We start from the raw sequence: 23,927 nt of genomic DNA on the forward strand, positions 1-23,927 counted from the left end.
ATCCTGTATTCCAGTGGAGCAACAGAGCCAGCAGCATTGCACTGAAGAGCGTAGCCATCACAGTGAGCTGGCAAGTCTTCCCAGCGGTTCCCACTGTGTTGCCAAAGCCAGTTGGAAATATCTGGTGCTGAGCTCTCTGGCAAGGTTCTAAAGGAGTAGAAGAACACCATTCTGAGCAGTGTCCATGGGACCCCGAGCAGCCCTGCCATCCCCAGAATGGGGTCCGCTCACACTGTTGCCAGTCGCATCCTGATGACTGAATATCTTGACGGGGTTTCTCTCTGAATCTACAGCACTCCTAGGGTTAAAATGAAATCCAGAGGGTGTGGTCCAGCCCTTTCACTTGTGACTGGCTAAGGCTCTGCAACTAAGTTTGCTGCCTGCACTTCCAGTCATTTCACTGGGAGGTTCATTTATTTAGATGCACAGAGAAGGCTGTTTGTCGTTTAAATTAAGAACGATGCTGCTGATGTAAGGTGCTTTCTTCTACTCCGCAGTGGGTGAAAATTAGTGACCGGCGGTGAGCATCCACAAATTCAGAGGTTTGGTCCAGGTAAACATCCAAACGTACTTACATTTTTGATCATCCCTCAGACCGTTGACGAGGTTCAGACTTTGTTAGATGAAATTCTGATGCTTCGTCTGGTGTTGAGGAGGGTGATGTGCCTCGCTGACAGCTCTGGGGCTATCTAGCAGCCTTGCATCTTGTGCACAGTGGGTTTTCGAAGCCTGGAGGGAAATACTGCAATAAAAGTGGCAGATTTTTAAGGGTGAGGGTAATTCACCACTGGAACAACTTACGTATGTGTGTGGATGCTTCCTTGTCATTTGAAGTCTTGAAATCAAGATTGGTTGCCTTTCTATAAGGTGTGCTCTACCTCAACCAGAAGTTATGGGCTTGATTCAGGAATCCCTGATTCAGGAATCTCTGGGTCTGAGTTACACATGAGGTCAGACTAGATCATTATAATGGTCCCTTCTTTCCTTAACATCTGTGAAGAGTGGTCCAGTGGGTCAGACGCTGGCTTGGCTTGGGAGTCAGAAGACCCAAGATCTGTTCCCAGCTCTGCCACTGATCTGCTGCATGATCTTTGGCAATTTACCTCACCTCTCTATTTCCCGTCCTACTCTTTGTCCTCCTTGTCTGTTTAGATAGCATACAGTGCCTACCAAAACGGTTGTGGACTTTAGGCACTACTAGAATATAGATAAGAATAAATGTACAAACGTTGAAACACAGGGATTCAGGAAGATGAAGACAACCAGAGTTAAACCAACATCATAGAAACTTAAGGAAAGGTTTAAGTTCCATAAAAGTAAATTCTTAATTTATCCAAACCAGCTGTCCCCATTACAAGAGAAAATATCCATCTCTGAACCCAGAATCTCATCAGTGAGTAGCTGAAATTATCTAGGAACTAGAAAGAGGTGAACATCTAAAGGTTCCTGAAACAACCAAAGGTTTAGATGCTTCTTTGAGCCTCGTTGGTCTGCAAAATTTGGTTAGAAATAGAGATGAGTGAAGGGACTTAGGTTTTGCAAATTCTCATCACTTAGGTTTTGGCTGCAGAAACCTGAGTGGTTTGGATGCAAGTACCATTTCACCTGCACCATCAAAGATCAAGGGTGATTACAGTCTGGGCTTATCACTAGCTGGGAACCTATGGAGCACAAAGGTTTTTACATGGAATTTTGTGCACTTGTCTCTGTTCAGGCTGGAAAGAGAACTGGCATGAGAACTTCCTTTCTCATGCTGTTTCTGATTCCAATAGGATCTTAAAGAAGGTTTGGTTTGGGTTTGTGGCTGAGGCTTTTAATGAGGGGAGATTTCTTCTTCTTTTATCCACTCATCCCTACCCTTCATCTGTTTGCTTGTCTAACTTCAGGTGCCTGTCTGTCTATCCCTGCATCTAACCAACTAGATGTACCTAGGAGCCCATCAACATACTGTCCTCACTGTGAGGAATTACCTTGTGTCTTAGAGAAGACCACCAACATTAGCTATGGTTTCATGGGCCACAGAGAAGGCAGCACACAGGACCAAAACCACAAATACTCTCATTCCAGGTGCACAAGTAGCTGTGGAGGGGGTGATCGATAGTGAAGGAACCAGTGCTTGATGCTACAGACCTGGCTAACCACCACTTAGTGTCTGACCTCCCTTTGCTAAGCAAGCTAATTCAGAGGCAAGCACAAACCAGTCTCCAACACCATTTGACCCTGCCAGTGTCTTGGCACCCTCTCAGCCAGGCTTCAGGCCAGGGCAAAGCATCAGTTGTTCAGGTGGATGATGTCCCTCTGTCCACTGAAAAGGGTCAGCATGTAGACATCACCTTGCTTGTTGGCATCCTGCACTGGCTCCCCCATTAAACAGAGTCCAGTTTGAGGCCCCCATGGAATCAGCTCTGGCTTCCCAATTCCCTCACCTCTCATACCATGATCCCTCGTGGCAGCTGTGTGCCCCTGGAGTCACGACACAAACGACACCTGCTGAAACTCTCCTTTTTCAGGTGCATTTTGCTTTTGAACTCAGAACTGGGAGCAAAGGTGAGGACATGTTAACTCAACTTCTCCAAGACTAAAGGGAACATTCATACCACTTCCGGTACCCACCGAGTTCAGCCCAGCTCCACACCCTGCCGTTCCACTAGGCTGCCTCAGGGTGGTTCACTGAGAGTATACTTTTTTCCCAGAGGGCCCCATCTTGCATTCCAGGATCTAAGCTTTCAGTTCAAGGCAAAAATTCTTACGGTCACAAAGATAAACCTTCCAAAGATGAGCTGAGCGAAAACTGATGTAGTGAGGTCTGCTGGAGTCTGCAGACAGCCTGACACGAAGATTCTGCCAAATGTGACTTGCCCCTCGTCATCTCAATGGAACGTGTTAACTCTGGAACCTAATGGGATGTTTTAACATGTCAAAAATGTAAAATATTTCTCTGTTGATCCAAATGTCCAAGACAGAAGAGAGGTGATCATTTTACAAAGGTCTGCACAGTCTTCTGGGAGCAACATTCTGATTAGGCACCATGAGGGCCAAGTCATCTCTCTGCCTCAGTTCCCCATCAGCAAAATATGGATCATAGCTCTTCCTTTCTCTTACCACCCTTTGCCTGTCTTGTCTATTTACACTGAAAACTCTTTGGGGCAGGGACTGTATCTTATTATGCGTGTGTACAGTGCCTAGTGCAATGGGGTCTCTAGGCACTACCATACAATAAATAATTTAGGGGAGAGATGGCCCTTCTGCTCCTTGTGGGGACAAAGCTTCAGGGCTCCCTCCCCTGGACAGACCGTGGAGCACTGTCATGCCCTTGCAGGGTTCGTGTACCTTCCTTGGAAGAATCCGATTCTGGCTCCCACCAGAGACTGTCTTGTCCAGGCTGAAGACTCCTTTGCGCCTGGTGTCTTGGGGCCCTATGGCTGAGGATAAAAGCAAACACTCATTGACCCATTTAGCTGGACATCAGGGAATGTATTTTTGGGTCGTCTTGCCCCCCCAAAGCTCTGCTAAGCACCCTCTTGATGTTTGTCCTCCTCTCTTCTCCCTTCTCTCCCTTCCCCCCCGCCCCCGCTCCACCCCAAGCTTCTTTCCAGGCCGCTCAGGGTTTTAATATTCAGGCCATACCTTCCACATGAGCTGCGCTGAAGAGTTGACATGCCGGAGTTTATTGATATCACATCGGGCTGCACAGGGCTGTCAGCAGCACATTCAGGCTCTAACGGCCCCCTAAGGTGCCAGCTCTGGCAGCTCTAAAGGAATCTGCACAAAAACGCCTTTTCGTTTTGTCCAAGGTGAGACAATGCAATCGGGGCTCTGCACCAGATGACAGGGCTGATAAAGGGCCCAGCAGCGCAGGGATATCTTGCTTTCTTTTCGCTCCTTCATTCAATCCTTCTTTCTGTCACTTTCATTCTCTCCTCCTGTTATTTTTCTTTCTTCTCTTTCTTCTCCCAGCTCGGCTGAGAGGAGAGCGGCAGAGACAGGCAGAGGGGTTCAATTGCAGGCGAATGTCACAGTCCGGCTTCTCAAGGCGGTTTTAATGGCAGTGGAGGTGCCGTTGGCCAACGTGATGAGGGATTCCTGAGGGCACCCTCTGCCTGGTGTCTGGCTAGTGGCCCCTTTTTTCTCCTGGAGTTCCCTACGCTCACATTGCTGTTGCTTTTTCCAAAGGACTAAAATTAATGTAAAGCACGAAGTGCGGGGGGTGGGGGAGGAGGATAGATAGAGGGAGGAGAGGCAGAAAGAGGAGGGGGCGAACCATACCACAGAGAGAGTGAGGGAGAGAGAAAGGGAGGAGAGGGAAAAGGAGAGAGGAAGGGAAAGAGAAAGTGGAGGGAGCAGGGAGATAAAAGATGCAGAGAAAGAGGCATAGATGCAGATGGACAAAGGAGATGGAAGGTAGAGAAAGAAAAACAGACAGAAGTAAGTGTGTCCTCCATGGTCACAACATGTGCTGCATTGCTTTGCTGTCCAGCAGCCCGGGACACAGAAAGGACAAACTAGGTGAACATAGAAAATCCCCGCGCTCCACTCTTCTCACCCTGCCTGGCTTCTGACAGGCAGCCTGACACCCCGATAAATGAACCAAGGCCTGCAGGCTGCAGGAGGAACCCGTTTTTCACATGTGGTTAATTGGTCTCCAGCATCTCATTTTTGCTGGCTGGTTCTTCAGGAGCGGAAAAGGTTTATGAGGGTTAAATTGGCACATCTTTGCTGCAAGAGCTTTAGGCTGAAAGGTCTGATCTATCCGTCCAGCGAGGCCCAGGGCTGGAATAGCAGGGTGCTGCAGGACAGGAGTGACGGGCATTGGCAGAGCTGTAGAGAGGGCTCAGGACTTCAATAAGGATAAGTGCAGGGTCCTGCACTTAGGATGGAAGAATCCAATGCACCGCTACAGACTAGGGACCGAATGGCTAGGCAGCAGTTCTGCGGAAAAGGACCTAGGGGTGACAGTGGACGAGAAGCTGGATATGAGTCAGCAGTGTGCCCTTGTTGCCAAGAAGGCCAATGGCATTTTGGGATGTATAAGTAGGGGCATAGCGAGCAGATCGAGGGACGTGATCGTTCCCCTCTATTCGACATTGGTGAGGCCTCATCTGGAGTACTGTGTCCAGTTTTGGGCCCCACACTACAAGAAGGATGTGGATAAATTGGAGAGAGTCCAGCGAAGGGCAACAAAAATGATTAGGGGTCTAGAACACATGACTTATGAGGAGAGGCTGAGGGAGCTGGGATTGTTTAGCCTGCAGAAGAGAAGAATGAGGGGGGATTTGATAGCTGCTTTCAACTACCTGAAAGGGGGTTCCAAAGAGGATGGCTCTAGACTGTTCTCAATGGTAGCAGATGACAGAACGAGGAGTAATGGTCTCACGTTGCAGTGGGGGAGGTTTAGATTGGATATTAGGAAAAACTTTTTCACTAAGAGGGTGGTGAAACACTGGAATGCGTTACCTAGGGAGGTGGTAGAATCTCCTTCCTTAGAGGTTTTTAAGGTCAGGCTTGACAAAGCCCTGGCTGGGATTATTTAACTGGGAATTGGTCCTGCTTCGAGCAGGGGGTTGGACTAGATGACCTTCTGGGGTCCCTTCCAACCCTGATATACTATGATACTATGACTGACCCAGAAGGGGTTCGTTGCAGGTCAGGATGGAGGTGCCCTGGGAGAGTTTTTGGAGAGCCAAAGACTGGAATAGCAGGGGATGCTGTAAGTCAAGTCTGAGGTAACTCAACAGAACTATATTGGGCCCAGGACTGGAAGAGGAAGAGTGAGGAGCATTGGACTGTCTGTTGGCCTGCGTTGTGTGGGATAGCAAGGGTATAGGCAGTTTGGGATGGGGCCATCGGCAGATCTGGGGAGGGAGTGTTTCAAGACTGGAATAGCAGAGGTGCCTCAAGTCAGGACTAAGGTGTGTTGTCAGGTTAGGGTGTGGGGCTTGGGGCTGGAGTAGGGCTGAGGTGCATTGGCAAGGCTTCACGAGCTGCAGATGGGAATGAATGGGCTTCTCCAATGAAGGGGCCTTGCCAGCACCTGGCTGGGATGATTAGGAAGGAATGGGAGGTGGGGGGGATTTTCCCTGATATATCCATGTGAGACAGGACATAGGGACTCATCACAACTGAGGCAAAACAAGCCCCCTCTAAATTGCTTCCTCTGATATTATCTTGGACTGCGTGAATGGTGAGGAGGGTCAGCGATGGTGCTTTGCACTTAAATCTCCCCTTTCCTCTGCATTGTTATCCTTATTGTTTATGGAGCCCTGTGAAGTCAGAATGTGTGTTACACACACACTCCCCATCCCCAAGGCGAGAGGCAGCATGGTCTAATGGGCAGGTACTGGACTGAGGGTTAGGAGGTGTGAGGTCTATTCCCTGCTGTGGGCCTTTGGGCAAGTCACTTCCCTTAGCGGGGCCTCTTCTTCCCTGCCCGCTGTTTGCCTGTCTTGGCTCTCTGGGACAGGGACTGTGTATGTAGAACTGCCCAGCACAATAAAGGTCCAGCTCTTGGTTGAGGTTTCCAGCTGCCTGCAGTCTAAATATATGCCCCACTGCTTTTACAAACATTGTTCAGTAAAGCACCCGAACAGCCCCTGTGAGGCCGGGTGGGGCACGTTATTATCCCTCTTTTATATGTGGGGAGATTGAGGCACAGAGAGATAACTGTAGTCCAACCTTTTCAAACCGGGATGCCTGCAGTTAGGCCCCTAGATCCATATTTAGGACCCTAAATAGGAGCAACTTGCTTTTCAAAGGCACTGAGCGACTGCTGCTCCCACGGATGGCAGCGTGCTTTGTGGGCAATCCCGCTTCTGAACACCAGGTCACTCATATTCAGGTGCCTAACTCTAAGCACCTAAGGTTGAAAAGCTCAACCAAAGTGACTTCTTCTAGGTCACACCATGGGCCAGTGGCAGGAGCAGAATCCTGAGAAGCAGGCGGGGTCTCTGGAGATTATCTCAGGATACATTTCCTCCTGTGTTGGCAGCAGGGAACTTCTAGTGGGGCAGAGATTTCCCCAGATCCATGAAATTCCAGAGCTGCTTTTTCAAGTAGGCCTCTGGAAATGCCCTTGCCCAATTTTGTGTGTGTGCAACACCTCCAGTTTTTTGCAACACAAACATGTATGCATTTTTATGTTCAGATGAATGTGTGTGCATGCCATGGCGATAGCAACACACAAATGAGGGATTTTTGCATGCGTGAGCTTTGACTGTGTGTTTTGGGGCCAGCCTGATGTCTTGTGTGTACTACGTTTTAGCTTTCCAACCCTAAGCCCACAGCTTTTCTGTAGTCAGCAAAGTGCAGTGGGTAAATTGATGGCATGGGATAAATATTTTTGAAAAGTGATGGTGATATTGCATCGCTGTTAGAGAAAAAGCTAAGCCTCATAATTCAGATCTATCTTTCTAACGTACCAACGTTCAGGGTAAAGCGAGGATAAACGTGTGTCACAATACAGCATTGTGTAGTTACAATGCAACATCACAATGTGATGGCATGATTTTCTCCTATAGGATAAATCGTTTGCACGCTGCTTGAGCCCTCAGACTTTCTTCCTTCTCCCCTCTATTCGGCAGGTGTGTGTCCTGCCGTGGAGTAGTATTCAATAAAAGCAACTATCCCTGGTTTTCGGTCACCTACCAGAGACTGCACTGTGTGTTCTGGGTCAGCCAGAGCAGCAACTGCTCCACTGGGGGGGTGGGGAAAACAGCCTTGTACCTTTTGGTTTTCTGCCACTGGTGGATTTCACCTGGGTCGCTGGTACTGCTGGGCCCCGGGCTCTGAGACCGTGGAATGCTGAGCTCTGCGAATCCTCCGTCCGCAGATGGAGGCAGCTTTCTGCTATCTGCTTCACTGCCTAGTACGGGCCCAATCTGCTGAGAGTCTTCCCATTGATTTCAACGCAGCTGTATTCAGCCCTGAGCTGTGCCCGGCTCTTTCTATCCAAGATCAGGCACAGGGAACCTAATACCAATCAGCTAGCTCAGCACAAAGACCCCTGCATGGGAGTGGTGCACTATACGGAACAGTAATGGGCCCACCTGTAGAAATGAAGGATAAAAGTATAAGAGGGTTATAAGGAACAATTCTCTGTCCTTAATTATTTTACATACTGCTCAGTGATAACTGCATCTCTCTAAAGGTTGGGGGAGGGAGAGATACCACCATGAGCCCATCGTGAGGGGCACTGCTCCAGGAGCAAGCCAGGGCTTGAATTGTGACTCAGTGTCTCAGTTCAGTCCCTGCTCCCTCTTGCTCCAGGGGAAGAAAGCTGAACCATCCCGCTACCCATTTACTTCTCCCACTGCATCAGCTCACCTGTGCTGGCAGGTGCTTTGGGGAAGTGGAGCTAAGGCTCCGTCCACTCCCCCTCCCTGCCTGCCTGTGCGGAAAGGAGAGTAGTGGCCCGCCTGTATGCACAGACTGGTGATGCAGATTGCCCACGCAGGGAATTAAGAGGGTGCCCTGTGTCCCTATAGCTCCCAGTATTAGCACCTAAAACACCTCACAATGAGCCCTAATAATTGCTCTGGAATTATCATGAGCGGTGAAGGAGTAAAGGGTTTGGATAATGATTTCATCTTTTCTTAATGTTGAAATCCTCTGAAACCCCTAAAAGAAAATCACCTAACTCTTTCCAGCACTCAAATCATGAGCAAACCCTAATCTGCACTGATCCCCGATGGAGGCAGCAGCAACAGAAAAGATCATGCTCGAGGACCCTGACCCCGGAGCAGAGCTGTCAGCAGCCGTTCTGAAATGTGTATATGTGCTGGCCAATCCCTTGCCTGAGACATCATGTAGTATATTCATAGGGCCAAGCTGGTCCCTTGTGTAACTCCTGCATCTTCAGTGGGACGGTGCATTTGCGACTCTTTGTCCCCAGCGCTACTGGGATTAAACACACTGTACAGTGCCTAGCACAATGAGGTCCTGGTCCACGACTGGGCTTCCTAGGCACAACCCCGGTACAAATAACAATAATTAATAAGACAAACATTGGGCCTATTTAGAGCTGGCCAAAAATATGAATTTTAGCATCGTTCAAGGCAAATCTGCAACAGGTTTTTCATACGATGATTTTTGCAAGATGCATCTTGTTTTTCAGCCAGCTCTAGTCCCAGTCAACTCAATTGCAAAACACGCATTGATTTGAGAGGGGCCAGGATCTGGCCCACTATAATGACTAATGCTGCAGCTGTAGTTAGACCGAGGCCACTGGGCCACAATGTGGGGTCTGATGTGGCCACTTGGCACTGTACTGTCTTTGGAATGGGGACATAGGGCTGCAGGAGAATCGTTCCCATGTAGTGGGATCCCCTAGTGATATAGGCCCAGATCCTCAAAAATATTTAGGCTCATGGAATCGAGGAACCTAAATATTCCTGTGAGAATCTGGGTCATAGAGATTCCTACGCCACCCACCCCTGCTGCTGGTGGAAGGGGTGTGAACAGAGCACAGAAGGTATAGACAGAGCACAGTGGGCATGGCTGAGGTGTCCCTACACCTGCCTCCAATCTCCAGTTGACATTTCAGCCCCTTGGAGCAATGGCCTAACTTAGAGCACCCTTCAGGTTACTCTAACTTATGCAGGGGAATGGACTCAGACCAGAACAGGCTCAGAACGATGGTATCACAAGGGTGAGCTTCTGAGATCAGTTGAACGAGGTTACTGCCTAGCTTGCGAGGACTTAGTGGCTGTGTGCACACCGGCGGTGGCATCTGTACACGCAGATCACTATCAAACCAAAACACACGGTGTAGAACAAAATAAATTACCTGTGCCAGTACGTTACCCTTCCAGCCATCATCCCCATGCGACAACGTCTCTCCCCGACCCCAGTAAGGCTGGAATTTCCCACTGGTACTGAGGACCACGCGTTCTGCCTCGCTGGTCAAATGGCTTTTCCTGAGTCTGGCCACATCTTCAAAACCAAAGTCCAGGTCATTGCAATGCCCTCTCCTCTGTGTCCTACCCAGATCCCCTTCCCTTGTTGCTGGAGGGCTAAGCACGCTGGTCCTCCGAGCCCAATTCTCTTTTGCCATCCTTCGGGATAGCATCAGAGAACCAGACCCTCAGCTGGTGTAAACTGGCACAGCTCAACTGATTGCAATGGAGCTGCCATAATTTACACCAGCTGAGGATCTGGCCCAGGAGCTTGTCCTCCGTGTATGAAAAATGATTAAAGGGAACTAGCGAGGTGGAGCAGGCCAAGGATGAGAGCATGAGAGGAACCCCCCAGGTTAAATAATTAGGCCCCTCCCGCTCCCTGACCTCCATCCTCCCCCTGGCCTTCATCCTCCTCCTGCACACCACCTTTTCTTCCCAATTTTGGGAGCCCCATTGAAGGGAAATGCTGCAGCAAGAGAGGCAGCAAGGAGAGGAGCAGGCGAGTCCCCACGGTCCCTCTCATGCAGCCCTCAGCTGGTTCCTGAGCCTGCCACAAGCACGCAGCTATGAATATTGAAGCGAAAAGGGCCTTTTATGGACTTCACAGATGTGCTGAGGAGTCGGGAAGGGCCCCTTTACCTCGGGGTGCTTTAAAAGGCCAAACAAAAGCCAGAAGAAAGCGGGGGAGGAGGGGAGGGAGGCGAGAACTAGAAAAAAGTTGAAAGAAAAGAAAAGAGACTGGAGTTGATGGATATTCCATCTGTTTATGCTCAGGCTAGTGCAGGGAATTGACAAAGGCTGTCGCAGGCATAGTCTCTCTCTCTCGTCTCCCCCCTCCCCCACCATCTCTCCCCAAATGTTCTGGATGCTCTGGTTCTGTTCACAGCTCAGACATAACAGAATCTGTTTTCATGACCGGGGGTCCTTCCGTGGGGCACGGCAGCGGGCAGCTGCCATACCAAGCGCGGACTTCCAGTGGGACTCACTGGGGGTCCTGGTGGCTTTTATTTCTTTCACATTCAGAGAAGTAGATGGAGACTCTAGGACTAGATCCCCATGGGTGAAGCTCCATGGACACGCCACGAGCTGCACCGATTTATGTCAGCGTAGGAGGGGGCTTGGTCTGTGCATGGCATTGTCCAGGTGAAGTGTTAAGCAGCCCCCTTCTGCATTGCCTGGCATCCCCGAGACCCTTCTTGGAGTAGCAAACATTTAAGTGGTAAAGATCTCTGAACAAAGCACCGTCAGTTCTGTAACATATGAATGTGCAAGTGGTTTGGAGATCTAGTCCAAACATAGCTCATGTAATGGGCTTTATGTATATTTCCAAGAAAATTGAACCAGGCTAGATGGATGGCTAGATAGAGAAGACTGTGTGGTGATAGAGAGAGAGAGATGGATGGGCAGGACTCCAAAGTAAAGTCCTTGCCCAAGTCTTCACTCAACTCCAGTACTAGGAGCAGTGAAAACTCTTTGTGATGGTGGATCTCCCTAGTTCTTGCAAAATTAACATCTCTCCAAGCTGGAATATTGGGTGGTGCTGTTGATGGTCAGGCTTCGTGCTCTCCATTCCAAAATTCATGCACTGCTCCGCTCCTGATGGGTCTGTTGCTCCACAGTTCATGAGTCCCATGGTGCAAGACAGTGTGGGACGCCTGAATGCACTGCGGGTGTTGTGACATTGTACTGTTGCCTCAGCAATGTTCTCTCCTTGCATGTCAGGCTGTTGAATATTGACCTGTCATTCCCAAGTCATGTGGTGTTCTGTTGGGAAAATCCTACCCTGGACAGCACCTGTGACAGAACCAACGTGTATCTGCAACTTCAGCCGCCTGCTTCCACTTGGAGTGGAATCCAGCACGCATGACACCCTGTGCCACTCTTCCCCGGGCTGAACCATGGGCTGGAGAGAGGCTCCCATTGCCTTTTGGGTCTCAACATAAACACAGAGGTGCAGCAGCTTTGGGCTGCTGATTAGTTTAGGCCGAAAATGTGACTGAAACGGTGCTGCTTGTATCTATCTTAGGTGCTTATATCACCCCTTCCCCCCGTGCCATACAATCTTTTTAATGTATTTATCATCACTCCTCAGAGGGCTGGATTTCCTCTTATTACTGCTGGGGAACTGGGGCACAGCGTGACTAAGTGACTTGCCCAAGGTCCTACAGATGTCTGTGGCAGAGCAGGGAATAGTGCTGCCATCTCCTAAGTCCCAAGCTAGTGCCTTAGCCACGGTACCCTCCTTCCTCTCGTTCTGCAACAGTTGTGTGATCATTTCATGCCAAAGCACCTGATGAAATACACCCCAGTTTGACCTTTGTTATGAGCCCACAACATAGGAATGGCCAGACTGGGTCAGACCAAAGGTCCCTTTAGCCTAGTGTCCTGTCTTCCGACAGTGGCCAAGGCCAGGTGCCCCAGAGGGAATGAACGGAACAGGAAATCATCAAGTGACCCATCCGCTGTCGCCCATTCCCAGCTTCTGTTTGCAAAGTGGGGCCTGAGTTCTGGTGGAACTGCAGTGGTTTTGCCATGTTTTTAACCGGAACCAGGCACAGCGTGGGGGGCCAGTCCAAGTCTCACTTTGAATCTTCAGATTCACCATTTCAATTTTAAACTGCAGTGTGAATCCAGGGGACCCAAAATTGGAAAAGAAACTCATCACCTGCTGCAGACCAAAATCTCTGTATATTGCACAGCTCTTGCTGCATTTCGGTTTGCTGCCTGATCGAACCTGCTGACCCACACATTAAGAAGGGAGCTCGGAATGACATTTGATTTTCCATTCGCTTCTTTTTCAGGCTAGTTAATCTCCAGCTTTCTCTTCTCACTAGCTTTCTCCCCTCTCACGCACCCCAATACAATCTTGCACCTTCAGAGGAGGCAAGGGAAATGCCTCCCTCCCCTGCCCCCGTCCTTCTGGAGCATCGGCCTCATTGTTAGTGTTATTGCGAAGTTGTAAAGTCCATAATGGACATTACCTCCATCTGTGGTTTGGTTACAGCTGACCAGTTCAATGCCTAAATAATAAAATACACCAAACCCCTCATCTCCTGAAGCCCCATACTTGTGCTGTGCTGAACACTGCGGTCCCCAGCTGAGCTGTAAATGACTTTTTCATTTTCCTAGCCCGGCTACCCAGTCTGTTTGGTATTCAAGGGCACCCCACCACTACGCACCATCACTCGGCTTGGACCGAATTACTTGATTAAAACGCATATCAACTATTATGTGATTCAGTTTTCTGCTATCGCTTCACACCACAGCCCCTAAACTATGTTAAACTGTAATATAGCTGTGGCGGGTGGGGGGAGGAATGGGGAGACAGAGGAGTTTACAGGTTGGGGAGAATGAAGAATCCAAGCTATATTGTAGGCACCGGTTATTGTTTCTTTGTGGATGGGGCAGGGAGGGAGGGTGCATCTGGAGTTGGAATATCTCTCTGGCTCGCTTTTGAACATACCTGCAGCTAACTAGGTTGGGAAGGGAGAGTGAGGAAGGGTTATTCTGCAGAAATCCCACATTTAGGGCTCAGCACTTCATCGGTCTCAAATAAGAGAGACGGGAGGAGGGGCATTTTTGTTTTCCCGTTCAAAAAAAAAAATCTCATGGAAATATCATTCTTTTGTGCCTGCAATATCGCCACCACTGTCTCTCTCCTCAGCTCACTTTTTAGAGGGTCTTGTTTGCATTTTGATGGATTTTGTTTGCTTTCTGCCGGTGCCTGCTCCAGAGGCAGATACTCTATTCCCGGGGCTGCTCCGCTCTTGCTCAGAGAGAACCATCCGTTGTGGTCAGAAAATGAGTACTCTCTGCAAATTAAAAAGAAAAAAAAAAAAAAAGCATCTTTCTGTGGCTTATTTACCCTCCCAAATTGCTCCCCTCTCCAGTTGAGGTCAGTTGGTGAATCCAAAAGGGATTTTATGATCCACACCCCAGCACCGCTGTCCCCTCTTGGCACCTGGCACCCAAGCCCTGGTTTTTCTGCTTCCTCCTCCAACCCTATCAATATTGATTCCGCATTCTAGCCCGCAACTCTGCTACTGATGCAGTAGGCAGAACAGAAACCCTCTTGCTCTCCTGCCGCAGCACGGGTTGCAGCATGAAAACTTGTCTGGGTCAGTAAACGAAGCAGCTATGGCCAGCACCGTGGGCTATTCTTATCCCTGACAGCCTCGTTTTCCTGCACAAAAATAACTAGCCTGCCTGGCAAAGCAAGCCAATCTTCTGATGTCAATGCAAATCAGCGTGTGAAATCTCTGCACGGCCGTACGTTAGGGTTTTATACTGCCACCCATTCCATAGTATCTGAGTGCCATCAACCGTCTGTTTCCAGAGGTAGGGGGAGGAGAAAGCAAGATGGCACCAGAGTGAAAGAGCCAGGCTATACTCCATCAGAGCCTCGAAAAGCCAATTCAGGAGGGCTCAAATGGAGAGGAGGAATACGGCCTCCATCTATATATGTTTAGTCTTCCTAGCGCCGAGCCGGATTGTGATGCCCTTGCTCACACAGAGTAGGCCCTTACCCCACGTGTAGCCCCATTGATTTCAGCAGGGCTACTCATGGTGTAAGGTGCCGCTCAGCATGAGGAAGAGGTTCAGAGTCTGGCCTGGCGCATGTGTCATGGGGTCCTGATCAGAACGTGTACCCAGCCCAATGCTCCAGCGGTGGCAAAGATTTCCATCCAGCGAGCTCTTCCCTGGAGTGCCTCTTGGCTGCATTGTGACGACGTGACACCACGTCACCCGCTGCCGTGATGTGAGGAAACAGTGTCCCCTCACAGCGGGGGCTGGTTCCCGTGTCACCAACCAGGCCTCGAGAGGCCTCAGAATAATGCTCTTTAATTGCCCCATGAGCAATTAATTGCCCCGTCAGGGTGGGAAGAGCCTGTGGCCCAAACTCCTAAGGTTCAGAGCAGAGTTTCAGGGTGAGTGGCAGAGCCCAGGAATGGATCCACGCGGCCTCCTGAGGGGCATTGTGGGTCAGAGGGTTTGGACGGCCAAAGTCTTCAGAGTGGGTTAACGCCACCCTGTGCTGTGCTGTTGATTCGAGGCTTCCCGATGCCTTACCCAGCTTCCCAGTGAGTAGGCACCCCAGCCCCTTTGATGCAGTCTTCTTGGGATGCCCCAGCTGCCCCCCTGACTTCGGAGTGATTTGGGATGCAGCCCCTTTCAGGCCGTGGCTTACCATGTGCTGACAGCACCCTGACTGGCTCCGGCAAGTTCCCGGCCACTCACAAAACCGTTCCCCTCTCTCTTCCTCTCAGTCACTTTTTAGGACAGGGCAGGTGGGAGCAAGAGAGAGGAAATGGAGTTAAAGGAGAGAGGGTGACAGAGAGAGATGAGAAATATTGAAGGAGAAAACACACAGCCCCCTTTTTGCCCCCCTCCCCGCCCAAATCCGATCTCTGCTATAATGAATGCGTCTTCATGTCCAATCCTGTCTGCGAATCCTTCCAGAAAGCATCGAGGTGCTTCAAAACGAGGCAACGGGCCCTTGTAGAGCATCGAGGGCTCAGTCTGAGCCTGGAGGGGCTCGCCGTGGCCAATTCCACCTAATCCTGTTGATTAATTTAACTCCAAGGCTAAGAGGCTCCCAGAAGTAATGGAGGGAAAGGGCGGGGGAAGGGGCTGGGGAGAGAAAGGAGAAGTATGCCCCTTAATTATTGAGGGTTTTTCTTCTTCCTCCCCCAGCCCCCCATCCCCATTTCACTCCCCTCCCTTTCAAACTCCTGCAAACTCCCTCTGCTCAGCTCCTCTTAATTACACACCCCACCTCAGCTGGTGTCGTTACCCAGAAATGCACGTTTGCTGGCCCTAATTTACAAATTTTCTCATGCTAGACTGGACTGTAAAACCAGCTCCTCCTCCCCTCCAGCTCTCTCCTGTCTTTCAGACCCCCTCCCTGCAGCACCAACACACCTGCGTGTGTTGCTTTGACCACATACCCTTCATCCGGGAGGAGCCATCTTGTTTCATCCCACGCATCCTCAGTTCAGACATGGGCTTGAAGCGGATCATGCAAATCTCCAGTTAGCCTCTCCTCACCTTTTCTTCATCCTCTTGGCGGTGGGAGGTTGTGATGGTGTCAGGTTGTTCCTGGGATTTTGTTCAAGGTGAAAGTTGATGCTACAGCGAAGGGCTGGACCATGAGCCCAGAGCTGAATGCCCCCCAGCTTTGGAACTGTTTGGAGCTAGTTCAAGTTTTGCAGCTTGGGCTCATCTCTGCTCGCTGCTAGGCTAGGGTTTACTGAGCCAGATTCTTTGCTTCTGCAAATCGGCATAGCTCCATTGATTTCACTGGGTCTGAACTGGTTTAAACCAGCTGAGAATCTGGCCCATTGACGTCAGTGGAGTGACACTGATTGACGCCAGCTGAGGTTCCGGACCATTACTATCTTTATCAATTATTTTGTATTACAGTCATGCTCGCCAACTGAGAGCTGAGTCCTGTTGTGTTAGGCGCTGTACACGAACATAGTCCGAGCCAGCCAGACCTTCCCCCAAAGGGCTAAGGATCTAAATAATGGGGGAAACTTAAGAAGTGTTGCAAACCTTGCCAATTTTCAAGTTGGCAAACTTTCTCCTGCGCTGTAAACCCACATTTGTTGCTTGTTTCCAAGGGTGATTCAATTAAAGAAAAGAAAAATGTTTTTCTAGCTACAGGGCAGCTGCGCTGTGTGTTGGAGATAGACTCGCCCCTCAAAAACTAGGCTGGAACCAGTGTGTGTCCTGTATCTAGAATATACTGTAGAGGATCTGATTTTTCATCTCCCCTCTCTGTGCCATTTTCCCCATGTTTTTTTCTCCCTTCTTCTCTTCTTCTTCTTTCCTTTTCACAGGCAATCCCCACACATCCTTGAGGGATTGAAGGCGAGCGAGCTAATCTTTCCCTGTCCCTCATTACAAGGGGTGATGGGTGACCCATGCGAAAGGTGCTGCCTGGTTTTTCCACTGCCTTGCGTTTAGGGTGGTCAGTTACACTTGCGCAGAGGGGGCGTAAAATGCTCCCCAATTGCAATGACTGTTACTGTTGTTTGCATTGCAATCGCCCCTAGAAGCCCTAGCCCCATTGTGCTCGGTGCTGTACAGACGTATAACAAAAAGATGCCCCCACCCCACAAAGTTTACAGTCGAGGTGGGATTTGCCACCCTCTCACACCAGTGGTGACATTATACACCCACTTCACACACCTTTCCTCAGGTGCACGTGATGACACACGGTGTAGGGGGCGAAGGATCAGGCTCATGGACTTTATATTTCGGAGGCCTTGTCTACATGCAAAAGTTAGAATCATAGAATAACAGAGTTGGAAGGGACCTCTGGAGGCCATCTAGTCCAACCCCCTGCCCAGAGCAGGACCAATCCCAACTAAATCATCCCAGCCAGGGCTTTGTCAAGCCTGACCTTAAAAACTTCTAAGGAAGGGGATTCCACCACCTCCCTAGGTAACACATTCCAGTGTTTCACCACGCTCCTAGTGAAAAAGTTTTTCCTAATATCCAACCTAAACCTCCCCCACTGCAACTTGAGACCATTACTCCTTGTCCTGTCACCTGCTATCACTGAGAATAGTCTAGATCCATCCTCTTTGGATCCACCTTTCAGGTAGTTAAAAGCAGCTATCAAATCCCCCCTCATTCTTCTCTTCTACAGACTAAACAATCCCAGTTCCCTCAGCCTCTCCTCATAAGTCATGTGTTCCAGACCCCTAATCATTTTTGTTGCCCTCCGCTGGACTCTCTCCAATTTCTCCACATCCTTCTTGTAGTGTACCCCTTTAACTACACTGGTAGTGTTAAAGCAATATAAGAGCCCTAGTGTGGGTGCAATTAGACCTGTCTAACAGTGCTTATACCCTATGGCTTATTCCTATAAGGGAAGGGGGTAAATTAGACCAATATAAGACACCTTTATCACAGTGTAACTGTATCTACACTAGGAATTGTGCTAGCATAAATATTATGGTTTTAAAAAAAACCCACAGCTGTAAATGGCATAGTAACACCGATGCAAAATCTGGGGCCCTAATCAAACGATGCTTCTCAAAACTATCCAGTATCTCGGGTTCCACATCCTTGGAGTTTTTTAAGAACAGGTTGGACAAACCCCTGTCAGGGATGGTCTAGTATACTTGGGTCCTGCCTCAGCCCAGGGAGATGGCTTAGATGACCTCTGGAGGTCCCTTCTAGCCCTACATTTCTGTGATAATCAGGCTGGGTATTTTGCACGGTTTCCTTTTCCAGCCAGGATCGAAATACCTCCAGAACAGCCTGTCTTGCACTATTTTGCTGCTTCTGCTGCCTATCCTGGCTGGAGCCCAGTTGTTCAGAGGCATCCAGAGAAGAACAGTAATAAACAGGGGAGGTGGGGAAGGCATCTAAACACTTTAAAACTGGGGAAAAGAGTTGGCTCAAGTTTTGGATGAAGGCTCCTGGTGATTCGGGAGGAGGCCATTATTTTTGTGTTATACGCAGGGGGTGGTTATTCCTGCGGCTTTCTTAACCTTTTTGTTCGTGAACTTTGCTGAGAATAATAGCCGTGAGGTTCCCCCCCACCCCAGGAGCCCCCTGACTAGGAAAAGACTTGTTAGAGCATTGAGTCTATCTTTATGTAGTTACGGGAGATCATCCCCTTGATAGTAGAGGATGCATTGGCTAATCAGCTGATACTACACTCAATCTTAGCCAGAAGGCTGCCCGCATTATTTAATAAATCTGTGCCTGACAGTGGCAGCTGCATCCTGCTGAGACCAGCTGGTTTCAGACATGCCCTGGGATTTGTCTTGCTCCCTGGCCTGTTCCGTATGGTCTTGCAGTAAAACTACAGGATGTGGCATCGGGAGTTCTGAGTTGTATTCCCAGCTCTGCTGCGTGACCACAGGCAAGTCCCTTCCACTCTCCATGCCCCGTTTGTCAGCTAAAGCATTCTGGAAAATGATCAGACAGGGAGTGCTATGGAAGGTCAGTGTATCACTGCAGACACTTTATAACGATGGCTTTGGCGCTCTCCCATCTGGCACTGCAGCCAGGTAGATGGCCAGCAAGTCCCAAGGGTATGATCAGTTGGGTGTCATGACTACTGGCTATTCCCTGCCAGGCTTCTTGTAAGGGATTTTTGACCTGACAATTGGCAGATGTTTAAAGAAGTTTGGCTCCTTCCCATTAGGGGAGGCAAACGGGGGAGGGGGGGAGAAATGAAACTTATCTGAGTTTTGGGAGGCTCTCTCGTTCTACTTCCCCTTCTCCTACACCAGCGGGGATAATATTTTCGGTTGCAGCAGGGCTGTATGAATTAGTGGCAGGTATTCTGGCACTCACACCAGATAGCCAGAAGAGTGGGATGCATTGTCCATAGATATTGTAACACTACCTCCAGGTATATAAAACACCTGGATGCTGGATGTTTTGTTCATAGATAGTCTAGCACGACCACCAGGTAGCCAGGTGAGCCAGCTCCATTGTCTATAGATATTCTAGCACCACTCCCAGGTAGACAGGTGAACTGGGTGAAAATATTATTATTTATTATTAAGGTCACATTTATATTGTGATATGTCCAGATCAGGGGTTTCATTGCACTAGGCACTGTACAATAATATAGTAAATTACAATCCTTGGTCCGAAGCACTTACAGTCTGAAAAACAAGAAGTACCATGTGGATGAGACAAAAAAAGGGGTCAAGTTTAAGGGGTGAGGGAGGCAGGGGAACAGAAATAACTGGATCTGTGCAATTCTTAAGGTCAGGATCAGTGATCATAGTAATCACAAAGCCAATAGGGACTCTGGAAGTCCTCTCAGGTGGTTAGGTTGCCTGCATGTTTTCTAATGGCCAACAAGTCCATCCCACCCCTACAACACAGTAAATCTGAAACTTCTTATAATTACTGCACAATGAAAAGAGTAGCACTAAGTAGCTGTTCCTTATGCAACAGCCTGAGCATCGCTGCTGTGTGTGTGTGTGTGTATTTGTCTATACAACAACACATTCTGGTGCAGAGTGAAATAATGTTCAATCTGATTAATTTGCCTTCACAACTGTCTGTGGTGTATTGAGGACTCTGTTGTAATTGCAAGCTATCACTTTAAGAGTGGGGTGTGGGGGAGCTTGCTTGTCCTGCTTGCAGGCTCTTAGGAAAGTATGTGAGCAGAGTAAGTCTGGAAGGAGCCAGTTTAAAGCAAAGTGGGGTGAACTGTGCCTTGTTGCCTTAGTGAGCAGCCTACTTTGTCTCTCTCTGTTTTGGGTTACTGTGCATTGTTCTGGAGTCTAGGAACAAAAATAGTGTTCCTATGCAGCCTTCCAGCAAGAGTGTATTATATTTTTATTTAACTTCTCTGTTTATATGCTGTGGACAAAACACTCTCAAGTGTCATCTCATTACCAGGGACAGCCTTCATTTTAGACCCAAACTTAGCTCTGTCCCAACTTTTATTATTGCAAATTATTCCCATCAAGAATGCCAACTAATGAAACTGACAGTTGCTTGTGAAATATACAATTATATTTATGTGAATGAAATTAATAATATGTTATTGGATTCCAGATGTGCTTGTGCAAAGTCTGGTTCTCCAGAGCCCAGATGTGCCTGCACCTGGCTAGAATTGTCTAGGGCCCAGTTGCATGGGCATGTTGCACCATTTAAGAATCTAGAGATTTTCCTGAAAATGCAAGAACCAATGAAGCTGATCATGTACCAGATTTGTGCTACAGTCAGGATTCTAAAGGCCTTCTAAAAATAGTGGCCTGATGCTGGTCTCACTGTGGTCAACAGCAGAACTGTTATTGATTTCATTGGAACCACGATTTGGCCTACTGGGAATAACACGTGAGATATCGAAAATATGAGAACACTATATACTGTACTGCAGAAAGGGATCTGTGGATCACAAGCTAACTATGAGTCAACAGTGTAACACTGTTGCAAAAAAAGCAAACATCATTTTGGGATCTACAAGCAGGAGTGTTGCAATCAAGACATGAGAAGTAATTCTTCCGCTTTACTCCGTGCTGATACGGCCTCAACTGAAGTATTGTGCCCAGTTCTGGGTGCCACATTTCAGGAAAGAGGTGGACAAATTGGAGAAAGTCAAGGAGAGCAACAAAAATGATTAAAGATCAAGAAAACATGACCTATGAGGGAAAATTGAAAAAAATGGGTTTGTTTAGTCTGGGGAAGAGAAGACTGAGGGGGACACATGATAACAGTTTTCAAGCACATAAAAGGTTGTTACAAGGAGGAGGGAGAAAAATTGTTCTTGTTAACTTTTGAGGATAGGACAAGAAGCAATGGGCTTAAATTGCAGCACGGGCGGTTTAGGACATTAGGAAAAACGTCCTAACTGTCAGGGCTACTAAGTACCGGAATAAATTGCCTAGGGAGGTTGTGGAATCTCCATCATTGGAGGTTTTTAAGAGCAGGTTAGATGAACAGCTGCCAGGGATGGTCTAGATAATACTTAGTCCTCCCTCAGTGCAGGGGACCGGACTAGATGGTGTCTCGAGGTCCCTTCCAGTCCTACGGTGCTGATTCTATTGGTATCCCACAGGTGGAAATAGAGGTTGGGTTACAAGCAGTGGGAGCCCCTGGCACGGTGATTCCCACAGCTCTGAGAACATGCAGCCATTACAGCAACAGCAGAGCCCAAGGAATGCCTGGTTAACTCAAACGGATGTGGCCCATTGCGCCTGCATCTAACAGCTCAGTTCAGACACACTGAGTCCTCCTCACATAGAACCAAGAAAGGAAAGCATCCTGCCCTGCAGCACGCTGGATCCAATGGCATGTTTGACCTGCTCGTTATAAATAATTGGCCCCCGTTGGGACATTTGCCTCATGCTCCACAGGCTGTCCGCATTGTTCGGCAGCTGTTGAGAACGCCACAGCTGGGATTCCCAGTCCTGGAAGCAAAAAAAAGGAGGTTTTGGTGGAAAGTCCTGATCACCACAAAAGGGCACAGTGGAGAAAAAGGGGCCAGATTCATCCCTGGGGCAGCTCCATTGACTTTATCCGGATTATTCCAAGGATGGATTTGGCCCTGCATATGTTACTCATGCATTTAATCATAGCTGATAAAAGTTTGGCCTAATAGGAGCAGATTGGGGCTGTGACCTATGCACTGAAACAGATTATGGTCCTGATTCTGCTCTCAGCTACATCAGAGTAAATAGGAAGTAATGCCATTGAAGTCAGTGGAGTTATACTGGGGTATGGGCGATCAGAATCAGGTCCTCTGTAGTTAATCAATGTGCATTTAAGTACAGTCTATTGTATTAATGAGAGACTGAGAAAGAGAAACAGACAGAGAGATCAGATTTCTTGTTTCGCTGAGGAGATCTAAGGCTTTACACATCATATTTTCCAGTCTGCCTCCATACTGACCTAGGGCATATACCACGAGAGCTGGAGTTGTCTCTCACCTTCCCACACAGAGACATGGGGTACCGGCCTAGATTAAGCATTTTGTGCATCGCTATCTGCACCGCAGGTGCCACTTGACCTGCGGCGGGGTCGCTAGGGAGCGCTCAAAAGTGATGCAGTCTAGCACATTTCTCCCAAGCCTCCCAATAAGGTTCACTGGGCCTCGTTTTTACACTGGTGTAACTCTGTGGACATCAGTTGAGGATTTGCACTTGAGACCAGAATCAGGCCCACTAACTCTGGGGCAAACTCTTTTAGTCCAGGTATGGTCTATTTGGTTTTGTTGTTTAATGGTACGTCCCATACACAGCAAAGACTTTACACTGGCAGCAGGTCCAGGTTAATACAACACAAACAAATGCTGAAGCATGATTCTTTCTTTCTTTCTTTCTTTCTTTCTTTCTTTCTTTCTTTCTTTCTTTCTTTCCCTCCCTCCCAGATAAAAGATTGTAGCAGGTGGGATATCAGACTTAATAATGAAGACAGAGTAGTTAGAGTGAGAGACAGGACTGTAGTCAAAACATGTGCAAACAACAGAAACTTGTTTGCTTTCCCCCTCCAAGAGCCAAGGACTTTTTCTGTGAGTTGTGATTCCCTTTAACCTTGTACCATGCTGATAGGAGATGCAGTTATTGACTTAACAGGAGACTTTTCCCTGTGAGCTGTTTTGAAGCTAGTGGGAGTTCTTTAAACTCCTAGCGTCTCCCTTAAGATGCTCTTAGCCAGTAAAAAATGCTCCTTTATGGACTCATTATCATTCTCCCAAAGTGGGGCCCAGGGGTGTCCTATTCACTGAAATCAGGGGGCCAAATGCTACTGTTGAGGACTGGAAGTTGGGGAAGTTTCTCTGTCTCTCTTGTGAATTTGGTCCTGGTACATATGCTGGATTGCCAATTCTGGAGAACAAAACCCTCCCTTTATCCATAGGACAGGTGGAGCCGGGGCAGCAGCCGTGAAATCTTCCTGTGCACTGGGCCCAGCAAAGGTGCATCATGCCCACCAGAAGGGACCACCTCTAGGGTTGACAGGGGAATTCACTCAGCTCATGGCCTTTCTGCAGAGATGGCCAACAATGAGCACTGGCTGTGGCGGGTTTTGGGGAAAATGGATGCTTGTTCGCAAGGAACTAAACCGAGACCCCTAAACTCCTGTCACGAGGGGCATCAAACTGCCACCAGCTGACCCAGGCTAAGGGGCAGTTTAACTGTAATGTAGACTGTTTGGATTCAGGCTGCAACCTGAGCTCTGGGACCTTCCACCTTGCAGGGTCCTAGAGCCCGAGCTAGTCGTGCTAGGTCCTCTGCCCTCCACTTAAAGCTCCTACCCAGCTCTGGGCATCTATAGAGGATGTACGTTCTCTCAGCTTCTGAGGAGAGATGCTGTTTCCATCAGCATCAAGCCAGCAGCCCTCTGGGCAGGCCAGAAGTAGAAACTCTTTTCATGCCACATGAGAGCTGTTGAGGTTTCACCTTTGTTTCCATGTCCCAAATCAGGACAAAGCGTTCACAAATGTTCACGTACTGATCATCCGAAAAATATTATAATCATCAACCTGGGTCACCTGGCATGTTTGGATCATTTCTAGGTGTTTCCTCTCAATTCTGACCTTTTCTA

At 48.6% G+C, this 23,927-nt stretch overlaps 1 protein-coding gene across 4 annotated transcripts in view; it reads left to right on the plus strand.

Moving 5' to 3' along the window:
- Positions 1-23,927, plus strand: part of PAX7 (paired box 7) — a 153,892-nt gene that overhangs the window by 44,421 nt on the left and 85,544 nt on the right. The gene's annotated exons all lie outside the window — the stretch shown is intronic.

The sequence above is a fragment of the Lepidochelys olivacea genome, assembly GCF_965140295.1.
Source record: "Lepidochelys olivacea isolate rLepOli2 genome assembly, chromosome: 18".
Taxonomy (NCBI): Eukaryota; Metazoa; Chordata; order Testudines; family Cheloniidae; genus Lepidochelys; species Lepidochelys olivacea.